Below are 13,576 nucleotides of genomic sequence, written 5' to 3'. Positions count from 1 at the left end.
TATTTTCAGAATTTTTCTTAGTTCCCCCCCCCCCACTTTTGGGTCATTCCGTTTTCTCTTTTATTCATGAATTTATTTGGATTAACTTCAACATTTGCCTGAATCCTCCAAGTTTCGGTATGTGGGGTCATTTTATCAGTTTATTCGATGATATGACCTTCCCCCCCCCCTCCCCGATTTACAGCTCTTGCCTAATGCCCGACACATAGTAGGGGCTCAACAAATGTTGATTTAGTGCCTGCCTGTCTGATTTCTCCTGCGGAGGCGGCTCTTCCCTGTGTCACGACCTGCGTTTTATTGGCTGCATCAAGCCCCACCTCCTGAAATGACGCCACACATCTCCTCCTTTCTGCGGTTTTCACCTGGACTGGTGTTGCGCATTCTGATAAAAGGGACTGCGGACAGCACTAGCTCTGTCTGTCTCGCTGCCTTCCCGAACCTCGAATCCCGGCCTGCTCGATCCCCCATGGTATGTGAGGTAAGTAAGGGCCCACGGGACTTTCCTTTTACCACCTCTTCAGAGGGGTGTAGGTGTGCTCTCCCTCCAGACCTTCGTCGAGGGTCTTTTGGACTTCAACCGTGGGTGAATCCGCAGGTGGATGTAACAAGACCTCTGTTTGTCGGTTGGGGGTGGGGGAAGGGATGGAAGTCCTTCTGGAGAGCCTCCGATAATTCCCCCTCCCTCTGGCGGCCCCTTCCCCAACACCACTCCACCCCCCCCCCCCCCCAGCTCCTCTATGGACCGCCGTCCTAAAGGTGGGACTGGTGGGTGATGGTGGGCAAAGAAGAGTCAATCTACCAAATACGTCTTATTTTTGTATCTTTTTGTACCTTTGCATTTAATTTTCATTCATTCATTATTATTCTAGACTCAACAAACGCCGATCAAATAAACATTTCCCTGCACATCATACAACAGGAAAGAGGGATTGCCCATGCACCTGTTGATATGTCATCTATAGCGTCGGTTTAATATATATATATATGTATATATATATATATATATAAATTTAATCTATATATTTTTTCAAAGCTGCCATTGCTTCTTTCTGCCTTCTGTGCTCATTGGTACATTTTTTTTAAGATGCCTTAGTGACTGTCTTTTTTTTTATTTGTATTGTTTTTTTCATTCCCCCCCATCTCTCTCTTTTTTTTTACATCTCATTAAAATAAAAAGAAAGAAAAAGAAAAAAAAATAGCCTTTGTAACAAAAATGTCAAGTAAAATAACCCCCCACTTCGGCTGTCTGAAAATGCGTCTTATTCTCCATCTAGATTCCGTCACCTGTCAGTGCGTCACCATCAGTCTTCTAGAATTTTCATTGGTCATTTCCCTGATCAGAATTCTGACGTCTTCCCAATGGCAAACCCCACCTCTTTTAGGCTCTCTGAAATGGAGGCAGAGTTAATAGAGCTCTGTGAAGCAGCAGGTATGGACACTTCTCCATCTTAAATACTTAAAAATGCACAAAAAAATGGTTCCTGTATATGACATCTAACCAGTTTAATTGGACTGGGAAGAGTAATTCTTTTATTTCTAAAAATTTAAAAAAAATTATTTTTACAAGCATTTATTATCTCTTCCTCCCAGTGGTCCCCCCCCCCCAACAATGACAATAACCTAACCCTCACAATAAATATGTATATTCTAGCCAAACCAATTCTCACCTTGACCATGTCTAAATACGCAGGTATAATTCTGGATTTTCAGGCCATCACCTCTGTGGCAGGAGGTGGGGAGCATGATTCACCTATAGTCCTCTGGACTGCATTACTTCAACTATAGTTCTCTGGACTGCATTACTTAGGGCTCTAAAAGCTATTAAAGTTTTTTTTTTCTAATGTTGTCATTGTTCTAATTGTCATTCTAAGTTGTTCTAGTCCTGCTCACTTCAGTCTGTATCAGATCTTAAGAGTTCTCCCTAGTTTCCTCTGAAACTGTTCATTTCTTATAGTACAATAAACTATTATGCTGCCATTACATTCAAAGACCATAATTTAGTTATTTCACCTTAGGTGGCCACCCCTTTAGTTTCCAGTTTGGGGCTACTTCAAAAAATGCTTCTATAAATATTTTTGTATGTATGGGTCCTTTTCCTTTTCCTTTGCTCCCAAAGTGGTCTAAACTCAATGGTGGTATAGATGGGACACAATTTAGCAAATTTGTGGGCACAATTGTCACTTGCTTTCCAGTTTGTCTGGACCAATTTACATCTCTCCTAGCAATGATTTCTGGGTGCCTATTTTCCTGCAGTCACTGCCACATTTGTCATTTTGTTCATGAATAGTCCAAAGATTTATTAAGCACCTACTATGTGCCATCCACTGTGCTAAGCATTGAGGCTACAAATACCAAAAAAAAAAAAAAGACATTTTCTGTGTCAAGGAGGAAGATAACACACACACACACAAAAGCTGGTGTGTGTGTGCATGTGTGCCTTTGTGCATGCATGCATGCGTGCGTGTGTGTGTGTGTGTGTGTGTATGGTTTTTCATCCTTGCCAGTAAGTTTGATGGGAGGGAAGTGAAACTCAAAATTGATTTATTTTGCATTTCTCTAATTATTAGTAACTTGGAGCATTTTTCATATGGTTTTTGAGTTCTGGGATTTCTTCCTTTGAAGGCTACCTCTTCATAGCCTTTGGACATTTATCTATTGCTGAATGGCTCTTAATCTGATAAATTTGAATTAATTCCATATATAACCCCACAAGACATATATATATATATATATATATAACCTTTAATAGGGAAATTTGTTGCAAAATTTCCTCCATTAACTAGTTTCCCTTTTAATTTTAATTTTAATGGCAGTAGATTTTTGCAAAAGCTTTTTCAATTTTATAAAATTAAAATTGTTCATTTTATTTTCTGTGATCATCTGTATAACATTTTCTCACAACCTCTTCTCTTATCTGTGGATGTGAAAGGTCACTTTTCCCCTTGTTTCTCTAATTTCTCCATAGCTGATAAGGTGTGCTCTTGGTCATAGTAGATGACACCTCAGGCTCTCTTTTTAAAATGCTACAAAATGTGAATGATGTCACATGGACAGGGCTGTATTTTAATGGGAAAATGCATATAATTATTGATTGCAAAAATAGGTACTGACCATTTAGTTCCACGATTAAAAATCTCAAGATTTCTGTAATGACAGAAGAGGACACTTATTTCTACCTTAGAATGCCTAGGGGGCTCCACACCATAAATTCATCCTATGATGCTATACTCATTGCAGCATCAGATTTGTACCTAGTGGTGGCACCTTGGTCGAAATTAAATGAAGTGAATGCCTCTATTGTACCCTGTGTCTATTTTTGTTTTAAGGATGATGTAATCCCCAAGAATACTGTCAGCCTCTTCAATACAACAGTTGAAAAGAATGGTAAAAGATAGATGTACCTTCGTCAGAGAGCCAGCCTGCCTGATGGATTATTGGTAATATATACAAATGTTGAATAATTTGTCTGTGTTTATTTTATTGTATGCTACTCTACTGAAGTTGTACATTGTTTTTATTAGTTTTTTAGTTGATTTCTTAAGTAAACCACCATTTCATTGATATGAAGTGATAGTTTGCTTTCTTCTTTACCAATGCTTATTTCTTCAAAATGTTTTTATTGTCTCATTTTTCTGCCTTGAATTTCTAGCAACATATCAAATACCAGTGCTAATAATTGACATACTTGTTTCACCCCTTATTATATTGGAAGGGCTTCTAATTAATTAATTAATTGCCATTAAAGATACTGCTTGACCTTAATTTTAGATGGATTCTTCTTATCATTTAAAGCAATTCTTCAATTGTTCCTATGATTTTTGTTTTCTTTTAAAACAGGAATTAGTATTTTATTAAAACTTTTTTTGCATCCATTGAAATAGTCATACAGTTTTGTGAATTTTGTTAATAATGTGGTCAATTATGTTTATAGTTTTCCTAATATTGAACTAGATCTTTATTCCTGATATTAATGCAGACTGATCCTACTATGTTACTATAATCTGTTTGCTAATATTTTATTTAAAGCTTTATCAATAATCATTATTGAAATTGGTCTATCATTTTCTTTCTTTTTGACTGTATTTTTTTTACCAAGACCATATTTTGTCAGAGAGGATTTCATAGGGTCCCATTTTTACCTCTTTTTTTTAATACTTTATGTAAGTATTGAAATTAATTGTTTAAATGTTTGGGAGAATTCACTTTTTTTGCTTAAATAAAATTTTTTAAGATTCATTTTGGATTTTGAGTTACAAATTTCCTCCATCCCACTCCCCCACTCATTAAGAAGGCAAGCAATATGATATCTTGATGTAGTAAGTAAATATCAAAGAATAGCCTAGATGTCTCTCCCAGTTGGTGATCACACCAATCTGACCCAGTTTAGCTCCACTAGTCACAATACACAGATTACCAGTATCAGTATTGATGAAATTTTTGATCTTACCAGACTCCAGATCAATTTGAAAGGTATTATTCCTTTTAATGAATGAATCTGGATAGTGAATGGTGTGGGGATCATGGGTTACCAGATGAGGAATGGCTTTGGTGACCAAAAAGATCTTTTTTCACTTTGAATAATTTGTATGCCTTCTCAGGTGTGATACAATGAACAGTAAAGCAGCCCTTGGTGTCATAGATCAGATGGAAATGCTTGCCAGTCTTCTCAGTGCTGATGATTTCTTTGAAGCCAGCAGGGTAAGTCATGCCTGTGTGGACGTTGTCATAAATCTTGACAAACCTTGCAGACCTTCTTAACCTCATCACCTATCAGGGGGTACTTGAATCATTTGCAGAAGATAATTGGGAGGCATCCCCTCAGTTTTTTAGGGAACTGTGAATAGTCTTGGATAAAACACGTCAATTGGCTTGTCTAACCTCTAGTCCTTGAAGGGTGACAACATGCTTCAGGTGTTCCATAGCTACAGTAAGCCAAGGAAAGGTTTTGCCATTATTTTTAATGAAATTATTGATTATTATTATGATTTGTTCTTTGACCTACTCATTCTTTAAAATTATATTATTAAGTTTACAATTAATTTTAATCTATGCTTCCAAGGCCCTTTATTGAATATAGTTTGGACTATATTTTGGTCTGAAAGGGGGTACATTTAATATTTCTGCTTTTCTGCATTTTTTGTGAGATTTTTATGCTCTAACACATGATAAGTTTTTGTTAAGCTGTCATGTACAGCTGTGAAAAATGGATTCTCCTATATATTCCCCTTCAATTCTCTCCAGAGGTACATCTTATCTATCTTTTCTAAAATTTTATTCATCTCTTTAACTTCTGTTTTCTTTATTTTATGGTTAGATTTATCTCATTCTGAGGGTGTAAATTTAGCCCCCCCAGATAGTTTTATGATTTCTTTCCTCATGTAATTAATTTAACTTTTAAGAATTTAGATGCTATGCCTTTGGTGCATATATGTTTAATATCTCTATTATTTCATTGTCTATGGTGCCTTTTATCAAGATCTAGTTTCCTTAATTATCTCTCTTAATTGGGTCTATTTTTTTTTTGCTTTTTCTGAAATCAGGACTGTTACCACTGCTTTTATTATTTCAGCTGAAGCATGATAGATTCTGCTCCAGCCCCTTATTCTACACAGCATTCTATTATACCCAGTAGCATGATCTGTTTGGTCATTCCCCGATTGATGGGCATCTCCTTGGTTTCGAATTCTTTGCTATCCCTAAAACCAAAGCTGTAAGTATTTTGCTGTATATGTCAACTTTTCTTCTACAATGGCCTCCTTGAGGTATAAGCCCAGTAATGAAATCTTTGAGTCAAATGGTATGAAAATTTTAGTCACTTTCTTTGTACAATTCTAAACTGCTGTCCACAATGGATATAGCCATTCAAAGCACCACCAAAGCTATTGGTGTACCATTCTTTCCACAATCCCTCTAACCTGTTAACTTCTTTTGTTATCTTTACCAATTTTTTCTTTCTTTTTTTCCTAATTCATTTAGTATTCTATTTTCCCTCAGTTACATAAAAATAAATTTTAACATTCATTTTTAAAACTTTGAGTTGCAAATTCTCTCCCTTTCTCACTCCACCCCCCCCCCACCATTGAGAAGGCAAGCAATTTGATATAGGTTATACATGTGTAGCCATGGAAAACATTTCCAGAACAGTAATGTTGTAAAAGAAAACAAAGACAATTTGTTGTTTTTCTGTCATTGTTTTTCTCTCCCCCAATCCTTCATTTTCAGATATTTTTTTCCTATGGCACTACTTAGGATCTTGATCCTCCTGCCCAGCTTGGAGGAGGGATGGAGGTAGAGGAGGAAGTACCTTGCTAAAGCTCATCTTTGCTCTTCCATGCGCTGCAGCAGGTATCAAAAAAAGTATGTGTGTGTGTGTGTGGGGGGGGACGTATCTGTTTGGCTTCATCAGTGGTGAGAAAAGGTCTCAGTTGTAGAGAGGGACAAGATGGTTGGAATGATTTTTATTGGGTATTTTTGTCTTAATTACTCAGAGGCCCTTGTAAGTTTTGTAGTGTGTCCTGAGTGACAATCTCCTTAAAAAATACAGAACTCTTTTTTTCCAGCCCATTGCTAGTTACCAGCTCCAGGGTCAGAGAAAATACTAATTTAATTTATCTGCATTCTTCTCCTTGTCCAAGTGCCTGTCTTTAAGTTTCAGTCAATGGGCATTTCTTCTGGCAGAAACTCTGAGAGGGCCCTAGAGACAGCCAACAGCCACTTGCCCTGAGTCAAAGTATCTCTCATTCAGTGTTCTGACCTGGAGATAGGCACTTGAGAGTTTGATTTCTAGGGAGGAGTTGACTTCATTCTTTGAGACCATACCACGGTCTTGGGGACACAGGAAAGTGTGGATGGGTCCTATGCAGGGGGTGCACATCTTTGTTTGTTGATCCCAGGGGCTTTTTCTTTGAATCCAAACACTTAGAAAATTTGTCTTGACTTCATTCATTCATGAAAATGGGAGTGCCAAGTTGAGGTCCCTCAAAGAGAAGTGTGGCCTAGTCAGGATTCAGATAATCTGCCTCTGCTAGTCAGAATGCATGGGGGCTCAGGACAGCTGATAGGGCAGGGATGGGGTCCAGATTGTGCCTCTGCCATGTTGAGGGTTGGGGAGAGGGGGAAGTGGGCAGTGGAAGGGTTGCACCTGCCAAATCTAGACCCAGGATTAATTTATTTTCTAAAATACTGTCTTATCCTTCTTTTCCCCCTTAGTCATTTCTATTCTTCCTTAAACTTTTGCTTCAAGTGGTATTTAGAAACTGGAATGCTCACTTGTATAGGTGAGGCTTTATTTTTTAATTTATTTTTTAATTATTATTATTATTTTTTAAGCAATTGGGGTTAAGTAACTTGCTCAACGTTACACGGCCAGGTGTTTCTGGGTGGGTGCTAAGTGTCTGAGTCTGGATTCTATTCCCAGGTCATCCTGACACTGGTGCCGGTGCTCTTAATCACTGTGCTACCTGGCCGCCCCAAGGTGAGGATTTCTTTAGGGAAGGGACTTACTGATCTCTTTTCAAAACTTTCCAAGTCCAGGCTTGCCCTAATTCTGCTTGATTCAACAGGCAACTAAGTGTCTACTGTGTGCTGGGATTCCAAGGCAAAAATGAAATCATGACCTTTGTGGATCACTTAGCCTTGAAGAGTTCATGGTGCCTCAGACTCATCCTTGGAAAAGTTTCTCATTTGTTCTGTGCCTTGGTGTCTGGATAGATGACTTCTGATATGTGGGAGCTCTAAGGCAAAGTTCTACCTTCCTAAAATCAATTGTAATGTATAGGATAAATCTTCAGAACTTGATTCTTCTCTCTTGCTACCCTAACCCTGAATTAATTTCTGGGTAAATCTTCCTGGCTTCATTATTTTCTCTCTGTCCTTTTTATTAAACAATGCTAGATGGTCCATGGGTCCAGGTTTGGCCCTTGGAAGCTGCCTCTCCCAACGCACCTGTCTTTCCTGGGACCATTGTATCTGACAGGGTGGGAGGAATGTGTCTTGTGTTTTGTTTGACCTGTGAAAGCCAAATGTGTTTGCTACTTCATGTCAGCAAGAACACACTGTGTATTTTTTTAAAGGTAGCAAAATAATGTTTTTTAAAAAAATTAAAGGTTGTGATGGTTGCCTACATGTAGTTTGAGTCAATCCCTGTTTCTCCCTCTTTTCTGATTATTAAACAGCTGTTTGAAAAAGGAATGGGGAAGGTTGGGGGATGGGTGAAGGAGTGAGCCTTGGAGTGTGAGGTTTTTGTTTCTCAATATGCTGCTACAGTTATAGCACTGGAGCTGGAGGGAAAAAAATAAAGTATTGACCCATCAAAAAAAAAAGAACAAACCATAGGCCAAAACAAAATTAAAATAAAAGACAGTAAAAAAGTATGCTTCAATCTGTATTCAGACACCATCAGTTCTTTGTCTGGGGGTGGATAACATTTTTCCTCATAAGTCCTTCCAAGTTGTCTTGGATCATTGTATTGCTGAGAATAGCTAAGTCATTCACATCTGATCATCTTAAAATATTGCCATTACTTTGTACATAGTAAATTTCACTTTGCATCAGTCCATGCAAGTCTTTCCAGGTTTTTATGGGAGTGTCCTGTTCATCATTTCTTATAGCAGAGTAATATTCCGTCATAATCACATACCACAATTTATCAAGCCATTCCACAATTGATGGGCAGCCCCCAATTTCTAAGTCTTTGTCCCCAGAAAAGAACTGCTATAAATATTTTTGCATATTTAGTTCCTTTTTATTTCTGTTTTTATCTCTTTTGGGATAGACCTGGTGTTTGTATTGCTAGGTGAAAGGGTGTGTATGATTTTATAGCCCTTTGGGTAGAGTTCCAAATTGCTCTATAGAATGGTTGAATTAGTTCACAACTCTTCCTACAGGGCATTAAAATCTCATTTTCCCCACATCCCCTCCAACATTTGTCATTTACCTTTTCTGTTCAATCTAATAGGTATGATTAGTGTCTCTAAATTATCTTAATTTACATTTCTCCAATCAATAGTGAGTTAGAGTATTTTTCATATGCCTATAGATAGCTTTGATTACTTCATCTGAAAACTGATCACATCTTTTGATTGAATGGCTCTTACTTTTATATGTTTGACTTGGTTCTCTATATGTTTGTGAAATGAGGCCTTATAACAGAGAAACTTCAAATCTTTTCCCACAGTTACTATTACTAACTGTATTTCCCTCCATCCTATCCCCCTTTTATTCTATTATCTTTCTCCTTTCACTCTATCCCTTAAAAGTGTTTTACTTCTGATGATTCCCTCCCCCAATCTTCTCTCCCCTCTGTACCACCCACTTCTCTTATCCCCTTCCCCCCCCACTTTCCTGTAGCATAAGATAGATTGCTGTACCCAATGGAATGTGTATGTTATTCGCTATTTGAGCTAATTCTGATGAGAGTAAGGTTCACTCACTCCCCTTCACCTCCCTCTTCTCCACTTAAATGTTTTCCTTGACTCTTTTATGTGAAATGATTTACCACTCTCCATTTCTCCTTCTCTCAGTACATTCCTCTCTCTTACCCCTTCATTTTATTTTGTAGATATCATCCCTTCCTATTCAACCCACACTTGTGGCCTCTATCTATGTATACTCCTCCTAACTACCCTAAGAATGAGAAAGGTCTTATGAGTTACAAATATCGTCTTCCCACATAGGAACGTAAACAGTTTAAACTTAAGTCCCTTATGATTTTCCTTTCCTGTTTATCTTTTCATGCTCCTCTTGAGTCTTGTATTTGAAAGTCAAATTTTCTATTCAGTTCTGGTCTTTTCATCAAGAATGCTTCAAAGTCTTCTATCTCATTGAATATAATTTTTTTTCCCCTGAAGGATTATACTCAGTTTTGGTTGGTAGGTAATTCTTGGTTAAAATTCTAGCTCCTTTGCCCTCTGGAATATCATATTCCAAGCCTTCCAGTCCTTTAATGTAGAAGCTGCTAAATCTTATGTTATTCAGTCTGTGGTTCCACAATACTTGAATTGTTTCTTTCTGGTTGCCTGCAGTATTTTCTCCTTTAGGGGCGTCCAGGTGGCTCAGCGAGTAAGAGCACGGACCCCAGTGTTGGGATAACCTGGGGATAAAATCCGGGCTGAGATACTTAGCACCACACCCAGAAATAATTGGCCTTGTAACCTTGAGCAAGTTACTTAACCCCAATTGCTTTAAAAATTTTTTTCTCCTTTACTTGGGAACTCTGGAATTTGGCTATAATATTCTTTGCGGTTTTCATTTTGGGATCTCTTTCAGAAGGCTATTGGTGGATTCTTTCAATTTCTATTTTACTATGTGGTTCTAGAATATCAGGGAAGTTTTCCTTGATAATACCTTCAAAGATGATGTCTAGGCTCCTTTTATTGATCATGACTTTTAGGTAGTCCAGTAATTTCTAAATTATCTTTCCTGGATCTGTTTTCTAGGTCATTTGTTTTTTCAGTGAGATGTTACACATTGTCTTCTATCCTTCATTCTTTTGGTTTTGTTTTATTGTTTCTTGATTTCTCATAAAGTCCTCCTTAGCTTCTATTTGCTCAACTCAAATTTTTAAAGAATTATTTTCCTCAGTGAGCTTTTATATCTCCTTTTATATTTGGCCAAATCTGCTTTTTAAAGCATTCTTTTCCTCATTGGCTTTTTGGACCTCTTTTACCATTTGACCTAGTCTGTTTTTAAGGTGTCATTTGCTTCAGTATTTTTTGTATGTCTCCTTTACCAATTATTGCCTCTTTTTTCATAATTTTCTTGCATAATTCTCATTTCTCTTTTCAATTTTTCCTCTACCTATCTTACTGGATTTTCAAAATAGTTTTTGAGCTCTTACATGGCCTGAGACAGTACATATCTTTCTTGGAGGCTTGAATGTAGGAGCTTTGACTTTGTTGTCTTCTTCTGAGTGTGGTTTTGATCTTCTTTATCACAATAAAACTTTCAATAGTTAGAGGTTTTTCTGTTGCTCATTTCCCAGCCTTTTACTTGACTTTTAACTCTTTGTTAAAGTAGGGCTCTGCTTCCCAAGTGGAGGGTGCACTGTCCCAATCTTCAGGGGTTTTGTGCTGCCCTTTTCAGAGATACTCCTAGGGACCTGAAAGGTTTCAGTTCTTCCAAGGTGGTATGACCTAAAGAGAGGTGTTCGTTACACTGCTTCCTGGTGTTCTTGTCTGCAAGCTATCACAACCACTCTTCTGCCCTGGAATTGTGAGAAAAGACCCCCTCTCCACTGTGGCTGCAATCTCTGCTATGCTAGTATTCCTCCTCACCCTGGGACAGCCACCCAGGACTGTGACCAGGATCCATATATGGGCAAAGCAGCAGAGTCCTGCCTCAGTGCTAGCAAAAAAAATCCCTGTAAACTCCTTCTGACTAGGTATTTTACCACTTTACTGTCTTTGGGCTGAGAGCTCCAGAAGTAGCCACTATTGATTCAGTCACTCCCAAGCCCTGCTCCTGGTTTGCTTGTGCCTGGTCTATGCTTGTGCAGTCTATACTGGACTGTGCTCCTTTCTTATCCTGGTTTAACAAACCTTTCTTGCCGACCTTCTAAGTTGTCTTTGGCATCTGTGGGCTGAGAGGTCTAGCAACTGCCATTGCTGCCATTGATTCAGTTGCCCTGATACCTGCTCGGGATTTTCTGGGGCCTGGTATGCATTACTGGACTGTATTTCTCTCTCACCTTGGTGCAACAGACCATTCCTGTTGACTTTTCAAGTTGTTGTGGGCTGGAAATTTGTTTCATCCATCTTTTTGTGGGTTCTGATGTTCTAGAATTGGTTTACAGTTATTTTTGAAGGTATTTGGAGGGATTTGGGGGAGAACTCGGGCAAGTCCCTGACTTTCCTCTACCCTCTTGGCTCTGCCTCCATTTTTACCAATTTTGAACATGTAAGGCAAAATCTCAGATTGGTTTTGATTTCCATTTTACTTATTATTAGCGATTTGGAGCAGTATTTCATGTGGTTGTTAATCCTATGCAATTCTTCTTTTTAGGACTCTTTGTTCATGTCCTGAGACCACTTAGCTATTGCAGAGTGACTGTCTATGTAGAGAGAGGCAGACTAAGGGAGAAAAGGAAAGGGAGATATAGAGAGACTGACAGAGACAGAAAGATAAATACACAGAGAGTGAGAGTAATACAGAATGAAATGAGGTGAGGTGAGCAAGGTGAACTGGAAAGAGAAAGTGAAAAAGAGAGAAACAGGCAGGGGAGAGGGTGAAGAATGGAGAGAGACAGAAGGATGGAACAGGAGAGGGAATGAGGTGGAGGACTGCAAGAAAGGGGGAAAATATGGAAAAGAAGAGGGAGATGGAAATAGAGAAGAATGAAGAGGGAAAGAGAGACAGGAAGAATTATGGAGAGATAGAGAGGGGAACAGAGAGGAAGAAATAGATGGAGGTTGGAAAGACAAAGACATAAGAATGGAGAGGGACAGGGTCAGGACACAGAAAGATAGTTAGGATAAGAAGGGAGGGACAAAGAGGGAGAGCAAGAAGAGGAGATGGAAGGAAAGGGAGAGATGCAGAAGAAGAAAAAGATGAAGAAATAGAGGAAAATGGAGGGGGAGAGACAGATAGAGGGTTACACAGAGAATGAAATAGATGAAGCTATGGAGAGAGAGAAGTATACAGAGAGATACACAAAAAATGAGGCAAAGAGGGAGGGATAGAGGAACAATGGGGGAGAGAGAGTGAGAGAGAAAGGGAAAAGAGGATAGAAAGACATAGACAGGGACAGTAGGGAGAGACAGATCAAGAATAAAGTGGGAAGGGAGAGAGATGCTGTGAGAGACAGAGAATGAGAGAGAAACAGAAAAATAGTAAGAAATAGGATGCAGAAGAGTAGACAAAAACAGGAAAGAGACAGTGTGATGTTGGAGAGGGAAGGGGAGACACACACGAGGGGGGAGGAAGAGAGACAGAGAGGGAGAAGGAGAGAGAGCGAGAGAGGGAGAGGGAAACAGAAACATTCAGGGAGAGGGACAGAGAGACAGACAGGGAAGAAGAGAGGCAGATGGAGAAGGAGAAGGGGAGGAAAGGAGTGACACACACATACAAACAGAGAGGTGGAGAGAGACAGAGAGAGATGGCACAAGACGGAGAGACAGACAGAGAGATGGGGAGAGAGAAGGAAGGAGAGAGACAGGAAGGAAGAGAGATAGAGAAAGGGTGGAATAGAGACAATGAGGAAGAGAGACACAGGAGAAGAAGGGATGGGTGACAAAAAGGAAATAGGAAGGTGGAGATAGAGATGTAAGTGAGGAAGAGACACAGGAAGATACAGAGATACAGACAGAAGGAGAATGAGTCAGAGAGAGGAAGAGAGATAGAGGAAGGGAGAGAGGAGAGGCGAGAAGAGGGGAGGAGAGGGGAGGAAGGGAGAGGAGAGAGAGAGAGGGAGGGAGAGAGAAAGGGAGAAAGAGAGATGGAGGGGAAGAGACAGATAAATGGAGGGAAAGATATAGAGATAGGGAAGAGAGATACAGAGACTGGGAGGAAGACACAGAGAATGAGACAGGCAGGAAAGGGGAGAGAGAGAGAGAGAGAGAGAGAGAGAGAGAGAGAGAGA

General features: G+C 39.1%; 1 long non-coding RNA gene across 1 annotated transcript; it reads left to right on the top strand.

Moving 5' to 3' along the window:
- Window positions 1-215: 215 nt before the first annotated feature.
- Window positions 216-12,459, top strand: LOC138176417 (uncharacterized). Its single transcript, XR_011172234.1, has 4 exons — window positions 216-478; window positions 1,275-1,429; window positions 3,327-3,437; window positions 4,599-12,459. It is a non-coding gene; the product is annotated as an uncharacterized lncRNA (long non-coding RNA).
- The last annotated feature ends 1,117 nt before the right edge of the window (window positions 12,460-13,576 follow it).

This window comes from Petaurus breviceps, unplaced genomic scaffold, assembly GCF_028583685.1.
Source record: "Petaurus breviceps papuanus isolate PSGF00001 unplaced genomic scaffold, PetGlider_PUasm1.0 88903, whole genome shotgun sequence".
NCBI lineage: Eukaryota > Metazoa > Chordata > Mammalia > Diprotodontia > Petauridae > Petaurus > Petaurus breviceps.
The sequence above is the reverse complement of the archived record's forward strand: the minus strand, read 5'-3'. Positions and strand labels throughout refer to the sequence as shown.